Genomic DNA, 22,160 nt, shown 5'->3' with positions numbered 1-22,160 from the left:
TGACTGAATAGACATAACTTAAAAGGAAATGAATGATGCTGGACAACGTTTTGAGACAAATAGCAAAACACAATGGTTAAAAAAGTTATCAGAGAGAAGATAATTGATGTATAGTACAAAAAAGGAGATTTAACAAAAGTTTTCTTGGTATTTCTGAAAAGGAGAATTCAACACTTTTCTGAAGATGAATTCTTCTATAAAATAGAAAATAATTTTCCTATCTTCAGCAGAACAGAGGTAACATAATAAAATGCCTTTAATATTACTGGAAAGTACTGATTCAGAATAATCAACATTGAGATATATCCTAGTTGTATAGTCTAGTTTCAAAAATATAAAATGTTCGGGTATCCAGGCAGAGAAATGCAAGACAATAAAAACATTAAGATTATCTGAAACTTCTCCATAGCCACAGTAATTGCCTAAAGGTAATTGAGCCACGTCTACAAATTATTGAGGAAAATAATGATTCAAGTGTACTGTATCATGCCAAGGTGTCAATAAAGTATAAAGGTAACAAGCACTTATATCTAAATATAAAATCAAGTAATGTAGAAGTAATGTAGACCCCAAAGATTAATCAATGAAAAAAATTCCAGTCAAACCAGAAGCTCCAGTAACAGGACTTGTGATCACAAGAACACTAAGAACTTCTTAGTAGTCTATTAAGGTAATTTGAGGTAATTAAAGTGACAATATGGAGGGTTTTACACTGAAGACTATTCAAGGTTTTCTAAATTATTGAGCATATAACTAAAACTGAAAAATTAAATGCTTAAAAGTGGGAAGTAGAAGTGAATGGATTTCTAAACCTCTCATGTTTGCATTTGGCTCTGCAAGTATTTCCCTGTGTTTTCTTGCAGACTTCACGTTAAAAAATACATGCCCAAACAATTCAATTAGAAAATGGGCAAAAGACATGAAGAGACATTTCAACAGAGAGGAATTATGAATGACAAGTAATTACATGCAAAGATGTTCACGACCATGTGAAAGTCAAAGTCATACTATGAGATCTCACTATCAGAATGGCCAAAATGAAAAAAACAATAGTGGTAACACCAAATGCTGGTGAGGATGTTAAGAACCTAGATCATTCATTTTAATAAGGAGTTTGACTTCAGTTGTCTGATGTTTCTGCCGACAGCTTTTAAGGCTCACCCTCCCTTTTTCCCCCTACCATTGGTCTGGTCAAGTTGATAAAGCCTAAGTATTTCTATCTTTGGCACTGAATATCTAAGGAAGACCTCAACCCAGATCCATCCCCTAACCACAATTAAAAAAAAAAAAAAGAATTCCTCGGCCAGACTCCCTTTTTTATTTTCTCAAGCCATTTAAGAACTGTTAAAGAAGGCTGCCCTACTCTTCCCAGAGACTGCAATTATGTAAGTAATAAACATTTGCATATTGTTTTGATGTATGTGTACAGCATCATCAGTCTCAACCTCAAAGCAAAATTTGAGGTGGAGTTCTTGCCTGTCTTTACAGGATGACCAAAATAATACTCACACATTCCTGTTGGGAGTGTAAAATGGTACACCCAAACTGGAAAACAGTTCAGACATTTATTTTAAAACTAGAAAGAGACTTACCAAATGGCCTAACTGCACTCTTGGACGTTTATTCCAGACATTGAAACATTTATTTTCACATACAAACTTCTACACTAATAGGCATAGCAGATTTGTTCATAAAAGCAAAAGTAGATACTACCAAAATGATCTTCCATGATTAGAGTTACACAAACCATGGCATATCAGCACCATGGAATTCCACTAATTAATAATAAAAAAAAAAAAGTGTATAAATGCAACAACAGGTGAACAGGAAGAAAATGATACTGCATAAAAAAACCAATCTCGTGTGTATACACACTGTATGATTCTTTTCATTTAACTAAGGAAATAGGGAAACGATTATTGAATGTCAGAGGTTAAGGATAAGATAGGGTGGAGCTATACAGAGGTAGCATGCAGGAGCTTTGTGGGATTGGCACAATTATGTGTTTTGATTGTGGTGATGGTTACACAAAGCTACACATATAATAAAACTATACAAACTACACACGTACATATAAAAATTTATTTACAAGTGGTGAAATGTGAATAATCTCTGTGGATAGCACCCTTGCTAATTTCATGTTAATTTTTGTATTTTACTATAGTTATATAAATTGTTGACATTGGAGGAGGCTAGATGAACGGTACACAGGATTTCCCTATACATTTCTTTTTGCATTCCTGTGAATCCATATTTACTCCAAAATAAGAAGTTAAAAACATTTTGAAAGACACTTCAGAAGCAGAACACAAACAGGAAGGCTGCAGGATATACAGGACAGAATCCCTATAACTTTACTTTTCAGAGACAGAAAATTACACCTATCTAAGTTAAAGGGTAAGTGTACAGTGCAATGTCTAATTCTTTGTTTCCGAGAGTGGACGTACGGTACCTCCACGGAAAGCTGGAGTTCTTGACATCGTCTGGTTTTGAAAAGCAGAGGGAACAGCTAAATCAGAAAGCCCACAAAGAAATAATGTTTGCTCCAAATATCTAGTCTCTCTATGGAGTGGAAATACATTATGTGCTGTCAATAATCCTATGGCCACATTAGTAAGTTAGAAATAAAAGGTAACAAAGTTCACAGGCAAAATTCTGGATTATCCCATTATCCTGAAACAAGACTCTGGCCGCTTCCTAATTAGGAGCTTCTGCAAATAGCTCCTTTTGAAAAACAATAACAACAAAAGAAAAACTTACCTCTTTCAAAGATGAGTAATCAGAAAACATCCAACTAGGATAGTACAGAAAAATTTAGAAAAAGGAAAGAGAAAACAAGAATAAGAAATAACCAATGAAGAAATATCACAAGAAGAATTATTAAACCCATATATATTTTGATATGTCATTATAAATGTTGATGTTATGTTGATGATTCGTGATTAACCATATTTTTCTATGCTTATAATTTTTCTCTAGTTAATTTGTTTTCATGATAGGCTGAAATTAAATTTTCTAATATACTCTTATAGACAATCACTTTCATTCCTTAATACATTGTGATTTTTCTTGAAGTTTAGAATATGGGTTATGGAGTCAGGCTACCTGAAGTTAAATAAGTCCTGGCTTCACAGTTTTGTGCCTTAGGCATATTTCTTAATCTCCCACAGCATGTACTCCTACTGCATATAAATATCCACTCCCCACTTTTTGCTGATTTTGATTTTGATTAAGGGAGCAATATATCCACCCGAAAACTCTCCCAGCTTTCCTTGCAGGTAGAGGTGACGATGTAATGCAATTATTGCCAGTGAGATCCAGACAGAAGTCACCTGAGTGATTTCCAGAAAATGTTGCTTTCTTGATAGAGGCTGTGCTTCCACCTCTTCTCATTTATCTCCTCATGCCTATAATGTTGGTCTCATGCCTGAGGGAAGAGAAAAGGCTTGCTATCATGAACGTAAAACTGAATGCCAGGAATGGTGGAGGAGATAGGTACAAGGAGGGTAGTTACCCTGCCTCGAGCAAAGGCATGAACCCCTGAACTGTGTGCTTTCTGACCACTTATTTGGTGAGAAAAAACAAGATTTGAAGGTGTTGCAGTGGTGTCACTGTTATGTGGAGCAAAATGCATTTCTCTAAAGTTCAGTTTTTCATCAGTAAAGTGAGGCGTACAAATCACATATTTCAGAGGTTTATTTTGAAAATTAAACGACTGTATTGTTTAAGCCACTATTGTTTCTATTATCTGTTACTAGCAGCAAAAGCTTAACTATTACATGAGATTTGTTTTTGTCACTATTGTGTTCTCTATATCTAGCCCCAAACATAGTAGGCATTAAATATATGGTTATGCAAGCCCGTATTGCTTTAATGAATTAATAGGGCCTGCCCTGAAACACATCAAATCCCACTGACGAATTGTGTTTACAAAATGTTGACTTTTTCATATCTCTTTGAGTAATATCTTATAAAAATATGCATAATATACGAAGTTAACACCAATTTACTGAATTAAAATTTTTCTTCATATAGGCAACCTTACTTTTTAAAGATTAATCTTGTTGGCTCTACAGGAACAAAAAAAAAAAATCACGTTTGTTTGAGACATTTACACCAAAGAAAATAAAATGAGATGGCTAAAGAAAATGCATCCCCAAAATGTGTCTGTTATTATAAAATGCTGTCAAAAATGCAAATATTTCATAGTATATTGGAAATACGAGTTTGAACCCTGAATAAGGCTACTTTGCGCATTACTAAGAAATTATTCCCATTTTCATTGCACTTGAAAGCATGGGATATTTTGTACATGTTAATAATTATAGTGAATTAATAAGCATATGTCATCATATCCTATTAACTATTGACATTGTCACTTTATGATTTTCTTTTGTCAATAGTTCAAGAATTTCTCATTTAATTTGTTGGTTTTCTTTTGGTGGATTTTTGCCACCAAGAGAATTATGAGACAACATGAGTGGTTATTGGATTCATTACTTGAAATACTGTGGATACATAATTGACAATTAAAATTATACTCTGACAGAGGCTCTGCTTCTACCTCTTCTCATTTATCTCATCATGCCTATAATGTTATTCTTATGCCAACATCACTTTTCTTTAACTTCCAATAGTCAAATGGATAATAATCAACCACTTTGATTAAATATTTAAAACTAAATATATTTTCTGTTTTTCATCTTCATTTTAGCTATGACATAACTCTGATTATAATTCATATAATTCATATAATTCTGGTTATGTTTGATTTATCCAAAATGTAAATAATGGAATGAAATTTTTAAACAGACTACCCATATGTCAATTAGTTCTCTAAGCAATGAATATTTCATAGATATTTAAATAGTTTTACATTACTAAATTTATGACTATCAAGCAGTGGTGATAGACAAATAAACAAAATGGCATCTTCTCTTTTTGAAGATAGTTACGGAGACTGAACAGTATATTTTCTCATTTTGGCTACTTTTATTGGAAAAAAAAAAAAATGCCCTAGCTTGATGTAGGCAAACCTCCTATTCAGTGAAAGGAGAACAAAATAGCCTCAAGTCTTGAAACAGAAAGTTCTGCACTGATGTGCCCACTTTCTGAACACGTGATGTCTTAGACAGTGGTGAGATATACCCAGGCAGGTGAAGATGGGTACCCATCCTCACAATAAGCACACATTACTGCACACACTGAGATCCCTGCATGTTTCATGTAATTGTTTTATCTTCAAGTTGAGCGTTAACATGAGTGTTAACACTAGCAAAACATTTCATGATTGAAATGATGCTAATACAAACTTGACATGATGCTCAGCTTCTGGGTTTGTCTCTTTCCTGTTTGACAAAGAAAGTGAAGATAATGTATCTGCATTTACTTACTAGCAGAGTATAATTTCAATAGTCAATTATATATCCACAATATTTTAAGTAATGAATTGAATAACCACTCATGTTGTCTCATAATTTTTTGGACAGCAAAAAATTCTGCCAAAAGAAAACCAACAAATTAAATGAGAAATTCTTGAAGTACTGATAATAGAAAATTATAAAGTGACAATATCAATAGTTAATAGGATATGATGACATATACTTATTAACTCACTGTACTTATTAACATGTACAAAGTATCCCTTGCTTTCAAGAGCAATGAAAATGGAAATAATTTCTTAGTAGTGAGCAAAGTACCCTTGTTCAGGGAGATGTCTAAGTAAAGCGAAATTGGTAGATAAATAGTTATACAATTTATATATCTGTATTACTTCTTTTGTAATCCAGGAGGTCATAAGGACCATCTTAAATAAATTACTTAGTATTTCCAGGATCCCTGTGATTGTTACCAGTTCATAGACATTCTTTCTACATCCTTACTTTTTCCTCTAGCGCTAACTCAAATTTATAAATAAATGTTACAAACCAAATACCTGGAAAATGGAGAAAGAATAATTACATGAAGATTAGTTTAAGGGGCATTAATTTTTAGTCTTAGTTGTGATTGTGTTAATTACGCTTTATTGATCTCTCTGCTCTGCCATTCACCCCACCTTCCATCAGTGTGCTGACAAAATACCATTTAGTGAATATTAAAGGTGCACTGATACTAACTTGTTCATGTGTGTTTCTCAGAAAACATGCATTTTGTCATTTTCACATATAAATTGGAAAACAGTTGAAAGAAGAGAATATTTTTCTTTGAGAAAAGGTTGTGAAATGACAAAAGAATTATCAAAAAAAACTATATTTATATACTCCCATAAAGTAATCAATTTGGACAATTTATTTTCATGTCACATGTATACAGTAATAGATGCTTATTTCCTTTACTCTTCATTCACTAGTACTAATTTAATTTTGGATCAACTAGTTAGGAACAGGAGGGAGTTGGTTAGGCAAATTTCTGTAAGTCCTGGAAGGCTATCATTATCCATGCTATAATATTGTATATCTGCTAATTTTTCTTTCTCACTGCAGAAACTCATGGGAATATTTCCTCTCCATTGACTTTCATACCCTAGAGCAGATGTTAAAATGTTTTAAAGAATTAAAATTATTATAGATATTGTGGTTTGCTGTTTGTTATTTTGGCAAGGCAGGGAGGTCATGGTCTTAGTGATGCTTGGTGGCTTATTGAGTAAATCTCTTTTTGCTTGTAAATCCAGGGAAAATACTCAAAAAGAAAAAGAAAAGAAACATTCAAAGATCTTTGAGGAACTGTGCCTTATGTGTCAGAACATTAGCCCTTTGGTCTTTGTGTTGAATTTTAAAATGTTATAATTCTATTCAAATTCATATCATTTCTTAAGATGGCACTGACACTATGTTTTTGTAACAGTCTCACTCATGATACAAATGTTTTCAGTATATCTTATGACAATATAATATGATAATTTTAATTATCAAAATTATTATCAATAATATCTGTTGGTGACTTATTATTTGCTAAGCAATTTCCCCATATAACAGATATGGAAATATAAATTTTGGCGAGAACTCTAGAAATGTACATACTTGTTTTCACAGTATGGTACCCGACTAGGGTAAAAATGTTAAAAAGTGCTCAAAAATCTATCTGATGACTCTTAACCACCTCTTTCACATAGAGGCTATATATGTTTGGGGAAGTCATAATCATGAGAAGGATTTGTGAGTCAGAATTTTTAGAGTTGATGTGCTGTTGCTCCTAGTAATAGGTATCTCCAAGGTAGAAAGTGGAGTTTGCTTGGATCTCACCTCAAGCCTAGGAGAGGGGCTTCAGCCTGTCTTGTTTCTTACTGGTGGGGTACAGAGTAGCTTGCTATTTGACTCCTGCCTGGAAATTTAAAGTCAAAACACAGACTGGCTAATGCTGATGGACCAGGCTGGACACAGATGGCTGAACTGAGGATTGGCCTGCACTCTGGGGCTTGTTAGGACAAATAATGCTGGAGTATTTCACAGAAAATACATGAGAATCACAAATGAGTCATGAATCATAAATAAACTATCTATGCAGAGTCACTGTGTATTCTATACAAGGAAACTGGCTAGAAAGCAGTTACCTTTTAGTCCTGAAAGAGTCAGGAATAGCACCTTGGGAGTCAGGGAGACGGTAGGTACAAAAGACACAAGGAGCCAATCATATCCATTTTCCTACTCGGGACACCCACACATAGCTGGCTCAAGCAAGAGAGGAGAAATTTATCTTTAAATCCAGTTCAGAATGTTGATATTTTGGACTGAATTTTCTAATATCTGAATCAATGTTGTATTTTGTGAATGAAAGTGATACATGATTTATTATGTAAAACCAAGGATTCTCAACTTTAACTGCATATTCGAATCACCTTGGGATACTTATTTATTATTATTATTATTATTATTATTATTATTATTATTATTATTAGTGGGCAGAAACTGTGCTTTACTCATCTCTCTATTCATAGGCCCTAAAGGGTTAATAAAAAAATAGAAATTATCATTTACCTGTTTTGTTGATAAGCCTTGGCATCAGTGTATTTAAGAGTTCCCCGTGTTATTCTATGTTATAGCCTATGTTGAGAAACACAAATTTTAAGGAACAGCAAACTCGTGGAACCTGTTGGAGATTTCATCCAGGGAAAGAGAAGAAATGGACCCCAGTGAACAAATGTAAGACTTGGGTGTGAGAGAAAAATATGGTACTTTATGACTTTGCTGTAGGAGTTATGCTTGTTCAGTGTTTTACCTACACATTTATTATCCCATTTTATTCTCACATTAACAACATAAAGAAGTGATTGGTAATTCCACTGAGTCCACATAGAGAGGAAACCTGTCTAGGTATAGGCCTGTTCTTTTTTCGCCCGTGTAGCTTTGCTGCATGTCAGCATAAAAGGAAACAAATAGTATATGAATTCAAGGGAAAAAAAAATGAGAATAGACTTTAAAAATCTAGGAAATGTGAAGATTAAACTTTTACTCTTTGCCTTCTTGCCAGAGATGTGATGTCTTCTCTATAAACTTACCTTTTATCATGCCCCAGGTCAGGATCTCTTTTATGTCTACCAGTTTTTAGCATCATAATTCCACCCTGCCTTCTAAAACTGTCACTCCCTTCTGAACATATGGCTTGGATCAGGGAAATATCTGTGGGAATACAGCTAACATTTTACCATATCTTATAAGAAAACTAGGTCAAAAAACATAAAGCAGTTCAGGCTAGCAGTTTACACCTCTGAAAACTTTAAAAACAATACAATTTCTGTCCATTTAAATTAAAGGAAAAAATTTACTATGGCCAATGATAGCTGGCTTTGTCTCTCATTTTTCACTTACTAAAATGATACCAGATTTTTTCAAATTTCTTGTATATGAGAATTATGGTAATTAAATAAAAGCTAAACTTAAAATTAACTTATTAAATGCATAAGAGTAAAGACATTATTTGGATTGTGTTTACCATGTATTATTCAGAGCAACTGACTCATTTGAAAGGATAAAATAATACCACGACATAATTGGAAGTGTTCTCTAATTAGAAGTCAAATAAGCTTATTTTCTTCTTTTCAAGTATTTTTTCACAATGGAATATGGACCAGATAGATAATTCATGTCAGTACTGAAACATACTGTGTTTCTTAAATGCAAACAACAGTTCAAGCTTTCATGCCTTTTCCCGTGTTGTAAGTACTGGGAGACAGCTCTTACTAATGTTTTCATATTTCTGCACAGTCTAGGCTTTCTGAGCAAAGACCACTGAAAAACTTGATTAAAGGATGATTAAATGGCAGACATAACTTAGAAGTTAGAGATAAGGTATCCCTCCAAAGGATTAGAGATTTAATTTCCTCAGAGTGATTTGCTCACATTCCAGGTGGAGACCTTCCTCTTCCCTAACAGGAAAAGATTTGTTTATATTCTATTTAAACAAAAGTCTATCTCTCTTTCTTACTCCCTCCCTTTCGAGGGAAGAGGGGGCAAATGCATCAGCCCTACAGAAGTTCTGAGTTTTATTGTATTGGATTCCATATTTACTGATTCCTTTCCAGTAGTACAACGCCTCTGCACAATCATGTGGACACCTGGCCCTCGTCACATTGTCCTCTGGGAAACTGGAGCATAGGAACTAGTGCTAAGGTAGTCTGTGAGTAATAAACAGCAGCCATTACTCCGACCCAGAGATCTCATATTTCCTGACAGAAAAGAAAACTACATAACCATATGCATGCACATATGCACATATCACATATATGTATATGTGTTTGTGTGTTAAGTATATGTAAGTGTTCCCTCCTCTTGAAACATCAGCTTCCCAACTCCTCATCCATCCTTTCTGCTTGGCAAATAACACTTTTCATCTAGAATCTGTCAATGTCTTCTTTCAATGAAGCAATGCCTAAGAATTACAGGTTGGTCATCCCTGATTATGTGTGTCTATAGGGCTTTGTGCATATTTCTTCAAATACTAATGATTCTCCCTTTTAATGTTTTGATAAGACTACATCTTCCCTTTTGAGTTAGAATCTTAAAAGATACCAACCATGTTCTAGTCATTGTTTTATCCTGGCAGCTATCACGTTCCTCAGGATATAATATGTGATTTAGAAATAATTAGTGAATACTAAGAGGTTTCAGTGGGTTCTGGGTTACAGGAAGATTATAATCTTTGTCATCTTTAAGTCTCAAATCAATTTTTACAGGTATAAAATTTTTAAATAAGTATAATGGACAGGCTAGTAAGTATATGCATTAAGGGAAGAAGGTAGAGGCAATCTGATTCATATGCATAGCTGGTCTTACAGATTTACAAATTGGTTAGTTGATTTCAGGATGAAGACGTTAATTGGCTAATTGTTTGTTAAAGAAGCAAAGATTCTCCTTACCTAATCTAATGACCTTGTTTTTCACTCTCAGACCACCCTCTGAGCTCATTATCTAAACTCCATAATCCAGACACGACACTGATTCACTGTATAAATATTGGTAATGTCTATTTTTCCTTGGTAAACTGTATTTAAATCATTCCTTGATGAAGCAGGCACTCACAATATGACTGTTCTCTAATAACAGAGGATTCTTAACATTTTACCAAAGTTTAAATAACAAAATATGAGGTAGTTTCCCATTTTCTGAAAGAATATATATATTTTTTCAAATACACACCCACTTTTAATGCACAGATCCTATGTAGTATTTAAATATGTAATGGTTTTTCCAAAGCACCACAAAGATTTTGGTTAAAAAGTAATTTGTAAACTTCACTGAAACTATCTTGTTTTATGACATGGTTCTCACTGGAACCATGAAATATGGAGTAATTTGATAAAGGAGGAGGCAAATAATCTCAAAATGCAGTGGAAGATCAATGTCAAAGTAACTAATTCCATGGCTAATTTTTTGTTATTCCATAAAATAAGACTATGTTAAAGAAAAATATTCGGGGATACAGAAAACTGATTTCTCTAAGAAGCAAGCAATAGATAGATATATTAGACATACAAAAGTAATCTTCCTTTGAAATCCTGAAAATTTATTTTAAGAAGAATGTTGACCATAACACATAAGTAGTGTCACTAATAGTTATTCAAATTGTACAATGCCCTGGCCTCAAGCCTTGGCATGCTGTCACAGATTGGGAACATAATAATCCTCACTTTATTTTCTGAATAGAAATAAAAGTTAAAAATATCATAATACATCTAAACATTATAAATAAATAGAAAAGGGCCAGGCGCGGTGGCTCACGCCTGTAATCCCAACACTTTGGGAGGCCGGGGAGGGGGGATCATGAGGTCAGGAGATCGAGACCATCCTGGCTAACATGGTGGAACTCCGTCTCTACCAAAAATACAAACAATTAGCTGGGCATGGTGGAGGGTGCCTATAGACCCAGCTACTTGGGAGGCTGAGGCAGGAGAATGGCGTGAACCCGGGATGTGGAGATTGCAGTAAGACGAAATGGCACCACTGCACGCCAACCTGGGCAACAAAGCGAGACTTCGTCTCAAAAATATATATATATTGCCCCTCATTAAACTTCCATATACAGATCAACCGAAATCACTTCACCTATTAATACTTGTCACCTTATTCAACCAACAGATTAAATCACATTCGACTACACTGCTTCCTCTAAAAAGATGACACCAAATATCCTTATCTACTCCCTAATATGTAAAAAGCTTTCTCTTTATTTCCCTGAGTAGCTTTTCCCTTACTATTCTACACTAGTCACTTAGTTAAAATATAAAAACAACTATCTTCTAGTTTTATTAATGACTCAAATTACTTTGTAACATTCCTTTCCCTAAAATCACACAATTTATTTTCCAGAATGTATGTGTGTGTGTATATGTAAGATAAATGTGAGATACTGAAGCACATATACATAAATGCATGCATAACTGTGTGTACATATATATATATATATATATGTAAAATGAAAAGAATTAATACTTATTCCAAAATACAATATTCTCAATGATGATGAAGGAGATGACAGGTGGAAAGAAAGACAAAGAGAAAAGTTTAAATCCATTTCAGTCACTTTGATTAAATGTTTTACATTTTCACTCTGCATTAAAAAGAAACACATGAGGTCAACCAATGACATTTAACAGCACATCACTGCTTTAAAGTATAATTCACTTTGCACCTTCATTTTCAAGTTATAATTTCTCTTCCTTTTCATTGTGAGCTCTTACAGAAAATGACATCTAATACTTGCAGCACTTTGGCTATTATGGAGATTCTTCACTATTATATATTATAGGTCCAAATATTCTGCATTTTATCTTCCATAACTTTCCTTTAATGATAGAGCATTGTGAGAAAGTGAGCATATGTTTGTATGTTTCAGGTGAATATACTGGAATTGTTCAAAGCTATTGTATGTGGTAAATAGGCTTGTACTAGATGAGTGACGTTTCTCGCAGCAATTTGGAAAGAGTCAGTGGTTTTTAGTGAAAGAGCTTAGAGAGACCTTTCTGTCATGCAGGAATAGCGTAGCATTACCTTTTCCTTGCTATCCAGCTGCCTGGAGAATAGCTAGCCGTGGTCAGAGATAGCTCCATTATCCAAATGGAAGCAATAGCGGGGCTGCTCATCTGCTGTTCTCAGCACACAGAAGGCCCTCTCATTTGCCTCTAATTCTCCTTCTTCCTCACCAGTTTTATCAAAAAGAATTACTGGTTATAATATACACACATTACCACGCTACTCTAGTCTATTCTCCAGGCAGTTATAAATGCACACAAAGTCTCTTGTTATTGCGTGATCTGTACAACAAAGTAGAAAATACCACTAAACTATGTGTAATTGACTGTTCAGAATATGTACTGCCCTATCACCTGGTACCTCTCCATTCGGATATTCTTTTCAACAGGATATCTGTTTTGCTCTCTGACATAATTTTTTTCTACCTTTCAAGAGATGGCATTTCTTTTAAACTGTGATACATTGAATGAGTTATTTCTGCACTTCAACAACGTACTCCTTCTGTATTTAAATGTTGATTCAATAGTTGATTTACCTAAGCATTCAATGTTCATTAGAATGAAAGTTTAACTGTTCTAAAAGTGAGAGCTACCCTACCAATTCTTCTGTCTTCTTAGTTAAAATAAAACCTAGGAACTGAAAATTACATAGGTCCCTTAGCCTGAGTTACCGAGAGGATAAAAGAGCTACAAAGAAAAATAAACTGTTTAAAGGGAGAGATAATTTGAAAGGGATAAAATGATTATATTAATTTGACTTTTTCTAATTGATATGAAGGTGACTTGTATATAAAAGCAAAGATTCTGTGAACAATGACAGAAAACCAGTTCTATGTTTCTGGGTCTAAACAGAAGATGTAGATTTGAGAATTTATGAGAACTTTGAGAATTCAAATTTATGTGATAATCAAGCTGTTCAAATAACTCAGTTGTCCCAGAAAGACAGAGACCTAAGACAGAGATATGGGGAGTGTTCAAAATTAAATGAATGCAAAGCAAGGTAAGCCAGAAAAGGAAAAGAAAGGAGACATGGCTAATATGTGTTATGAGTCAGGCTTTGTCCTGGGTGTTTTGCCACCATTATTTTATTTAATCTTTCCATCATTTTTATGTAATAAATAATTGTACAGATTTTATAGAAAAAAAAATTGGTTTCATGAGATTGAGTGACTTGATCCAGCTCTAATCACTATAGGTAGAAAATCAGAAGGAGAAAGGGAAAGTAAAGGGGAATGGGAGGAATATCATGCCAGGAAGGTAAAGCAAAAAGAGTTTAAAAGGGGATTAGGAGAGAAGGAGTTCATGGTATCAAATGCCTAAAAAGCTGTTGAGATTTAGATCTGAGTAATGGCTAGTGAGAAAGCTTAAAATGAAAGAGTAAAATTTAGTTGTTTGTTCGTTAGTATTGAGACGTATTGTCTAGACTCCAGATATTTTATTAAATTCTCAAAGCTGATTCCTTGGTTTGGCCTGCATTTTACATTCTCCCTAAACACTTCCTTCTTTTTTGTTTTTATATTTCCTGGAATTTGAGCAAGAATTTTGTATGACTCTTAAACATAGGCAGCAAAGACATGTGATATTCAGTTATCTAAATTAGGGACTCCACTGCTAATTATAATCTATATGAGATTAGGATGCTGAAATGGGACTGAACCAGAAGATAATGTGATAGTTATTACAATACAATATAGTATACGGATCACTTTATAAAATATATAACATACATTTGGAACATCACATTACTTACTTCTGTGTTCTGACATGGGAAATAAAATAATCAATAAATTAGTAAGGATTGTCAAGCCAAATTTATCACTATATCAAAACAGCCCTAGTGAGATCAAGGAACCCACATGCGCTGGTTTGGGGTCTTATAACTAAAACCCTCATGCAATATCTTATCAACAGATGATATCAACAACTATATCTAACTCTTGCTATCACTTACCTATGAGTATGGTCCTGGTTCAATTTTACTTTTTTCCACATTATTTCTGTCTCAGTTCATGACGATTTCAGCATACAAAATGCTTACTTACTAAGGAACCATTATCTCTCAGTGATTTTGTCCTTCATCTCACAGCCGTGGTCCTACCCCAGAATTGTCATTTACCAGCCTATCCATAATCTCAAAATCATGAATCCATTCCTTAGACCATCACCTCCTATACTGGCAGCTCACCCCCTCTCCTACTCCATCTCAAACAATCACTGAATCTACACAGACAACCAATGCATTGATTCGATCACCTTTCACAGTTCCCTCACCCTGTTAATTTTCCCTCTATCCTTCTTTCCTATCTCAAAATCCAAGGTCAATGCAAATAATCTTTATATTTCTTTTGTTCTATCTCACTTGCCTTAAAAGAGCCCAACCCTATTTAAATTCAATTCCATCTACCAGTTTTCTGCATGCATTCAGCTAAATGAGGCTGGAGAAAGCGCACAGCCACACTGACTGGCCTTGAGTCATGTTTACGAGCACAAACCTCAAGTGAGGTTCCTATGACACCTGACTGTCATTCATGCTGTACTTTCCTCACGTACTAATGTCCTAAAATACTTTCCACACAGATGATGATCCCACACCTTCTGCTCTGTCCTCAAACCTCTGATGCTTCACTCTCCATCCTGACTCTCGGCAGAAAATTGTTCTCTATTTCATGAAGGAGAATTAGGAAAGCAATCAAAAGAGAACTTTTACAGAATCTACCTCTTAGCTACAAGCATTTATACACATAGACGTCTGTTTCCATAAATGAAGTATTTATGTTTCTATCTAAAGTTATCTTCTTTCATGTATTATATTCTCACCGACTTAAGGACAATACTTGAAAATATTTTTCCTGGCCGGGCGCGGTGGCTCAAGCCTGTAATCCCAGCACTTTGGGAGGCCGAGACGGGTGGATCATGAGGTCAGGAGTTCGAGACCATCCTGGCTAACACGGTGAAACCCCGTCTCTACTAAAAATACAAAAAACTAGCCGGGCGAGGTGGCGGGTGCCTGTAGTCCCAGCTACTCAGGAGGCTGAGGCAGGAGAATGGCATAAACCCGGGAGGCGGAGCTTGCAGTGAGCTGAGATCCAGCCACTGCACTCCAGCCTGGGCGACAGAGCGAGACTCCGTCTCAAAAAAAAAAAAAAAAAAAAAAAAAGAAAATATTTTTCCTTTCTTAACATACTCATCAAGCTTTCCTTGTTTACTGGATTCATCCCATTAGTTTATAGGTATGCTATTAATTATCCTATATGAAATACATTAGACAACAATGACAACAACAAGAACAACAAATTTCCTACTCATTTTTCTCCTTGCATGAAAGTTCTTCAAAAAAGTAGCTGGAACTAATATACAAATTCCTTATCTTGTATTTTTTCTTAAACTCACTTTTGTCGGGCATTTAGTTTTACCATTCCATTGGAATTTCTCCTTAAAATATCACCAGTGGCCTCCACTTTTCTAACTCCCGTGACAAATTTTCTGTCCTCACTATATTTTACCAATCAAAAGCATTGTACATAATTGATCTCTAAGATACTATATTTCATGGATTTTTTTTTCTGTATTTCATTACTCACTTATTATTAATCTCCTTTGCTGGATCTTCATCTCCTTCATCTGTTAATGGTGTAATTACTCAGATCTCAATCCTCTCTCCTGAACTCCAGACTCATGTATCTGACTATCTACTAAACATTGTCACCTGGCTGTGTAATAAAAACCTCAAGTTTAACACATTGTAAAGGAATAACCAATCTTCTCTCAAAATGTACTCTACCATTTTCTTCATCACAGTTGTTGACAACATCAAACATCATTCTGTTTCAACACCCCTGTTATCTTTCATGACTTTTCTCTTCATATTCCATATCATATCTGTTAGAAATCTTATTGAATGTTGTTTCAAAATATATTTAGCATTCAATCATTTATCACAAAGGGCTACCACAAGTTGTAAGGGTGGCTAGGAAGTGGATATTCAGTTGAGGACATTCACTATTGAGAAAAATCAGATTTTATTTGACTACTGGTAATGTCTAATATTAACCCACCATTGAAGGCGCAGAGAAGTTGATGAAAAGCAAGTGCCACTTGACCAATTGTAACCTCAAGTTGTCAGGTCCTGCCTAGTACTCCTTAACACATGGCACAGGAGCAGGAATTGTAAGGGAGGAGAAGCCACACATTATTAAGCGCTTTTGGTTTGTTTGTCTAAATTCTTTTAAATAGAGATGGGGTTTTCCTATGTTGCCCAGGTTGGTCTTGAACTCCTAAGCTCAAGCGATCCTCCCATCTCAGCCTCCCAAAGTGCTGGGATTACAGGTGTGAGTCACCATGCCCTGCCTAACAGCTTTTTAATAGTACTCTGTTACTAAATTCACTAGTGAAATATGGCTCAATGAATATCCTGAGCTTTGATCAATTAGACTAGTAATTCCTTTCTCTTAGTGAGTTGCTAAGAAGGAAATCAAACTATATGGAAATTCTTGATATAGAGAAGTATGACACCCTCCTATTACACATTTCCCTTAAAATAAAAAATTAAATACATTTATCTTTCCTCTAGTCCATCCTCAAAATAAAAGTCTTCCTTTCCTCTCTTCTTGATTACCATCCCCAAAGCTACTAAATGACAAAAGGGCTTCATCTGGCCTCATTCATTATATGTTAATTTTCAGATGCTGCATACAGTTTTTAACTGACATAAAAACTACAGAAACATGCAAAATTCCTAAGTATGAAGTTGTAGAAATTTTTATAATGTAATGATATCTGTGAAACAACCACTCAGAGGTAACCACTATTCTGATTTCTTTCATAATAGACTGCTTTATCTAATTTGAAATTTATATAAATGTATTCATAAAGTATGCTCTACTTTGCATCTAATTTATTTTCTGATATTCATCTATATTGTGTGCAAAGATGGTTTGTTAATTCTCATTGGCTTTATATTATTTAGTTAAATGCATATGCCACAACTCATTTTTTATTGTACTATTGATGTACATTTGATTATTTCGCAGTTTTTGGTTCTTTTGAATGGTACTGCTATGAGCATTTTAATATGTGCCTTTTGGTGAACATGTGAATAGGTTTCTGTTGAGAATACACTTGAGTGGAATTGCTGATTATGGGGCATGTTCACGCTCAGCTTTAGTGATATAACGAAGAGTTTTCAAAACTTGTACCAGTGTATATTCTCTTCAGAAAAGTATGACAATTTCAGTCAACTCATACACTCAGAAATACTTAATAAGTTTTACGTTTTTCAAAAATTATTGTATCCATTCTGGTGATGATTAGTGATATAATATATGCTTTTATTTGCTTTCCCTTGATAATTAATGAGATTTTCATAAGTTATCTTTATGATGCATTTCCTATCAGAGTATTTTTTTAAATTAAACATTTGCTTTCATCTTTTATTGCTTTGTAGATTTTTTCTATATTTTAGATACAAATTATTTGTGAATATATATAATGCAAATAATGTCTGTGTCTCTGTGGTTTGCCTCTTTATACTTTCATTTTGTATCTTATGTGTGTGTGTGTGTGTGTGTGTCTAGACGGAGGTCACACTCTATCGCCTAGGTTGGTCTTGAACTCCTGAACTCAAACAGTCTTTCTATAATGGCCTCACAAAGTGCTGGGATTACAGGCATGAACTACTGTGCCTGTCCCTTGTATCTTTAAATGAACTGAAATTTATAAATTTAAGAAAGTCAAATTTTTCTCTTTTCTTTTATAATTTTTGTTGCCATTTACTAGTTTAAAAAACATTTGCATACCTCAGTTACAATAATAGTTTTCTACTTATTGTTTAGATTGAATCTTAATTGTTTTATCATACATATGTCAGTGTCAATTTACCCATTGTCCATTTTGCGTATTATGTAAGGTAAGGGTCAAGATGTTTTTATAAAATATGATATTGAATTTACCCACAATTATTTTTTAATAAGACCATCATTGACTACTGAATTCAGATGCATCATTTTTATAAGTAAACTAATAAGTGACATAGAATTATAATCTCTGGACTCTACTCCAGTGTTTTATGTGTATATTGATGAGCCAGTAGTCATATCATATAAATTAGGGTGTATTTCTAACACTGGGAATGTGAGTCGTCTAACTCAGTTCTTAAAGTTTATAATCTTGTCTCTTCTCTAGTTTTTCAATTTCCATATAAGTGTAAATTATCTTCTGAATTTTCACAAGTAAATGCTGGTAGAATATTTTATTTGGATTGCATTGAATATATTGATCAAGCTGAAGAGAATAGAGTTCTCCAATCATTAACATATTGTTTCTCTTTATTTATTTAGACATTCTTTAATTTTTTCATTGCTGTGTTAAGTAGTATATTAATAGAGTGCTTACATTTCTTTCATTAGGTTTATTCTAAGAAATCTGATGTAATCTGTGCTATTGCAAGTGTTCATTTCTGTTCATTTTGAATTATTTTTGGTGGTATATGGAAATTATATTATTACTTTATATCAAAAGATATTTTTATGTTTGCTTGTCAATACTTATTAATTCTCAAAGCATGTTTATAGATTCTTTGAATTTTTCTGCATATGAAAATCATGATATCCTTGAATACAGTTTTTATACTTTGGTTCCAAACTTTTAACATTTCATTTTTTTTTTTTTTTACTTGACTTTAGGAAAATGTTCAGTAGAAAGAGAATAGTAAACAATATTTACATTCTTGACACCAGTGGGAAACGCTTTTATATATTTCAGTATTTCACCACAAAGAATAGTGCTAGTTCCTTTTTATTTTTTTTCTAAACTGTCAGATTAAGTCAGTTCCTTTCTATTTCAAGATTGTTAAGGGGATTTTGTTGTTATTTTAATTACTAAGAGGATTTTAATGCTCTCAAATTCTTCAGTTACATGAAAAATGATATATGGCTTTGCCCCTTTTTAATTAATGTGTTGAATTACAATGATGAATTTTCAAAAGTTATATATGTTTTATTTAATAAAATGAATCTCACTTTGTATGATATACCTTTTTGTACATAACTGAATTCAATTTTGTAATACGCTACTTTGGAATTCTCATGTTGTTTACAAATATATTGTCTTTAATTTTTCTTGCTTACATTGCCTTTTTTCAGGTTTACATACAAGATTATGTTGACTTCATAAAATGAGTTAAATATTTTCACTCTCTTTTAATTTTCTGAAAAAAATGTAAATTTACCATCATTATTTCTTTCAATATTGGGAAAATTTCAACAGAGAAGTAATCTGATCAGGCAGGAAGATTTTGTGGTGTGGTTTGCATTCCAGATACAATTTATTTGACAGATTTAAGACTTTTTAGATCTTCTATTTCTTCTTTTGTCAGTTTTACTAATTTTGTTCTTTTCCAAAAATTTCTTCATCAATGCTGTAAAATATATTGTCATAAAAAATTTTATAATATCTGATTTTAAGTATATGAAGGATTTATAACCTTCTTTAACTTCTAATATTGGCAATTTGTTAGTTCTATTTGCTTTATGAGTTTGTTGAGACATTTGTGAAATTTATGAATTCTTTCAATGGAGTTTTTGCTTTCTTGAATTTCTTAGTTTCTTTATTCTGTATACACTTTATTTCACTGATACTGATTTCCACTCTTATATTGGCAACCGGAACTTTCTTCCTTCTACTTAGACACATTGTAAAGTCACAATGTAATATGAAATTTATTTTTAAATGAATAGTGGTTAGAGAACAAACTTTTATAATTCAATTTATTGAGAATTTATTGAGGCTAGTTTTATGAGTCGGCATATGGTTTGGTTTTGTGCACTTAAAAAGAATCAGTGTTCTACAGTTGTTGAGTTCAGTGTATTATATCACTTAGGTCAATTTGGTTTCCTGAATTGTACAAATCTTTTTAAGGCTTACTGTTTTCAAATTTTAAGCAGTTTTTATTCCTTATTTTTAATTCTGTTTATTTTTGCTATACACATATTTCAAATAAATACTGAATATTTATAATTTTGTGTTGAATTACCATGTTATAATTATAAAATGGTCACTTAATCATCAGTAATACTTCTTTCTTAAAGTATCTTTTGTCTGTGTAGTAGAAAGTTTTGACTGAGACACACTACTCCATCATAGCGAAACTAGAAGTCTAATGCGTGCATGTATCTCTTCTACATATTTCTTAAACATTGATGATTGATATGCTTTCCTTTTCACTTAGCATATTGAGATTTTTTAAATCATATCTAGAATATCATTGCAATATTCTTTTAAATTGTTATTTGTCATCAATTTATTTTCCTTCAAAAATTCTCTATGTAGCTTTGCAATCACATTTTAAAAATAAACATCTTATTTTTCTCCCCTGCTTAAAATTCATCTTTGAAATGCATTACTTTTACAATAAAATTAAAATCCATAGTAGAATCTATAGGACCCTCAGTATCTAACTACCCTGCTTGACCTTTTAAAATCATCTCTTAGCAACACCCTATTTTAGCACTTCATTCCAAACACGGTGAATGAATTCCATCATGATCAATCAGGTTTCTAACTTTTCACATGTAATGTACAATGAGAATTATACTTTCCTTCCTACACAACTCACTCCAATTTGCTTGATGAATGAATTCTTATTTCCTACAGTGCTCAAAAATCAATCTCTTAAAAAAATTCTTGACTCTTTTCATATCTAGCTTCCATCCAGTTTCTCAAATTGAGTTGGCAACTTTTCTCTTGGCACCTTATTGATACATCTATCACAGCACTTATTCTATATGACAATTGTTTATTTATATGTCTGTGCTTCCAACTAGACCAAGTCTCTCAAGGAAAAATGTTATGTACGTATTTGTTTAATGTTTGAATGATATGCAACTAGAACATATTCTGGGACTCTATAAATATTTTAAGACAAATTAAGAGACAACTGTCACTGTGTTTTACCAATAAGCTTCTTAAAATGATTAGACAGAACTGCATATTTCTGTCTATTCAGTATGGACAGGCATTCAGTATGGACAAAAGCAGATTTGGTTTATGTCTTTTCCATCAATTGGGTAGCAATTTAATATTGAGATAGTAACTTAACCTTTTTTTTCTTACTCTCCGTTATAGGCTGAATCTTGTCCCCACAAAATGTATGAGTGAAACACATTACTCCATCACACAGGGAAATAGAAATCTAATGCATGTATTTATATCTTCTACATGTTTCTTAAACATTGATAATTGACATGCTTATCTTTTCACTTATCTACTTGAGATTTTTAAAATACTTACTACCCTGGGTGTGGTGGCTTATGCCTGTAATCCCAGCACTTTGGGAGGCTGAGGTTGGTGGATCACGAGGTCAGGAGATCGAGACCATCCTGGCTAACACGGTGAAACCCCGTCTCTACTAAAAATACAAAAAATTAGCCGGGCGAGGTGGCAGGCGCCTGTAGTCCCAGCTACTTGGGAGGCTAAGGCAGGAGAATGGCGTAAACCCGGGAGGCGGAGCTTGCAGTGAGCTGAGATCCAGCCACTGCACCCCAGCCTGGGTGACAGAACAAGACTTCGTCTCAAAAAAAAAAAAAAAAAAAAAGAAGAAGAGGAGACGAAGACACAGACAGCAGAGGAAAGAGACAACAGAGGAAACATCAGATGTAGATAAATGGAAAACATGGCCAATTACAAGCCAAAGAGAGAGGCC

General features: G+C 33.6%; 1 long non-coding RNA gene across 1 annotated transcript in view; it reads left to right on the top strand.

Annotated features, from left to right (window-relative positions):
* Positions 1-1,323: 1,323 nt before the first annotated feature.
* Positions 1,324-22,160, top strand: part of LOC111552857 — a 30,058-nt gene continuing 9,221 nt past the window's right edge. Inside the window, exons 1-2 of the long non-coding RNA XR_002734760.3 lie at positions 1,324-1,385; positions 8,039-8,138. This is a non-coding gene — a long non-coding RNA (uncharacterized LOC111552857). The remainder of the gene's footprint in view (positions 1,386-8,038; positions 8,139-22,160) is intronic.

The sequence above is a fragment of the Piliocolobus tephrosceles genome, chromosome 6, assembly GCF_002776525.5.
Source record: "Piliocolobus tephrosceles isolate RC106 chromosome 6, ASM277652v3, whole genome shotgun sequence".
In the NCBI taxonomy this organism is placed as follows: domain Eukaryota; kingdom Metazoa; phylum Chordata; class Mammalia; order Primates; family Cercopithecidae; genus Piliocolobus; species Piliocolobus tephrosceles.
The sequence above is the reverse complement of the archived record's forward strand: the minus strand, read 5'-3'. Positions and strand labels throughout refer to the sequence as shown.